At 33.9% G+C, this 1638-nt stretch overlaps 1 protein-coding gene across 1 annotated transcript in view; it reads right to left on the bottom strand.

The window, feature by feature from the left end:
- The window catches only part of TBC1D32 (TBC1 domain family, member 32), a gene marked incomplete at its 3' end in the record, with an annotated part of 49318 nt that overhangs the window by 777 nt on the left and 46903 nt on the right, over nucleotides 1-1638 (bottom strand). The gene's annotated exons all lie outside the window — the stretch shown is intronic.

Below are 1638 nucleotides of genomic sequence, written 5' to 3'. Positions count from 1 at the left end.
CCTTCCAACAAATATCACTGGTTTAGTAATAAAACTGTGAGATGGCAGCACTGTTTTGTAGAACATGAAATAAAGCATAAGACAGCAACATAACAGTGTTCCATAGAAAATTTCTGTTTCTTTCTGTAAGCACATTTCCTTCAGATGCTTCTACTTCAGACATGTGTGTCTCCAGGCTTCTAGGCACACCTATTGAGTAAATTTGGAAAAAAATATATTGGGCTGCCTATGTTATGAGAATTCTTGCAATGGCTTTCTGATAATTTCCAGTGTTTACCATCTTTAGCACAAGGACTTAAAATTTGGGACAAAACACTAGACTAAAAGTATAATTTTGCTGTTGCCGAAATGTCCCCTTGCAAATTTTGTGTTAACTTCTAAAGAATCTTGGAATTCACACTGAACAACGAACATTAGCAAGATACCATGATGCATGATGACACAGCACACTGAAAATTACATGCAAGGCAGTGATTAAAATAATGCATACATATGCTGTGGCAAATCAAAGAAGAAATAATTTCTTACCACATGCAACATTTGTTTAAAAATACTAACATATTGGGAAGGGCTGACTATTCAAATTGTTTTTGTGAAGGCAGAACAAATTTCAAGTTTAAATGTCAAGCCAATTTATAAAGTAATTTTATGCAAGATAAAACTGATCAAATTCCTGCAAAATGGAAACAATCAATTAAACTGCCTCTCCTCAGGCAACCTGGTTCCCAGTGTACTTGATGCTACTATGAAATACTTTCTGGCCACCTTGAGGGGAAAAATAAATATGGTATCTGTGAGAAGGTAAATGCACGTGCACTTGCTCCAGCTGTGCCAATCCCGTTTCTGCAGGACCATGCGGTTGCAAACATTATGAAAGCTTTGTAGCCTAACACTACTACTATTTGCTATGTGGTGAAGGTTCCTCATGCCTTGCAGGCTCTCCTTAGTTCTGTTTCTACATTTTGGACACTATAGAAATGAATTGTGCCCTGAAAGGTGAATTCTCATTAAAGCTTCAACAATTGTTTGAGCCAGTCTACGGATATTCAGAATATTAGCTTTTATTTTTATTTCTTTACAGTATCACAGTTTCAAAATACTATTTTCAAACTATCTTATTCTTTTAAGATTAGAATATTTTCAACAGAATTACAACATTGCATGTAATTTATTTTAGGTTCATCTAAAGATCTTAAGGATTTATAAATAGTAAATTGTATCCCTGTTATTGGAATTTACTATACAATACATAACATTACAAAATAATCTTATTATAGTAACTTAATTATTGTAATAATGATTCCAAATTAATGAACCTGAAATTTCTTTGCTATCTTCAAATAACTAAGTCCTCAGTATCTTTCCAAGTAACCTGCACTGACTCTTTGAACAGCTTACTAAAATTTAATGTGAAGAAGGATTTACTCTTCCAGAATTATCAGCTGGATTTCTAGTTCTCTCTTTGCCCTTTTCTGTTATTTCTTTAATAGGAGAATATTGAAGAAATATTGAATTGCAAAGCAACTCTCCTCCGTACAGGTTAAATAGTTATTTTACCTCCTAAAGGATCGTAGTAATTCAGTTTGGCAGACAAGGATCAGAGACTACAAGCTGAGATCAGTCAACTTACTAGAGACC

The sequence above is a fragment of the Acanthisitta chloris genome, unplaced genomic scaffold (assembly GCF_000695815.1).
Source record: "Acanthisitta chloris isolate BGI_N310 unplaced genomic scaffold, ASM69581v1 scaffold5219, whole genome shotgun sequence".
In the NCBI taxonomy this organism is placed as follows: domain Eukaryota; kingdom Metazoa; phylum Chordata; class Aves; order Passeriformes; family Acanthisittidae; genus Acanthisitta; species Acanthisitta chloris.
Note: the sequence above shows the minus strand (reverse complement) of the source record. Positions and strands in the feature narration are given on the sequence as shown.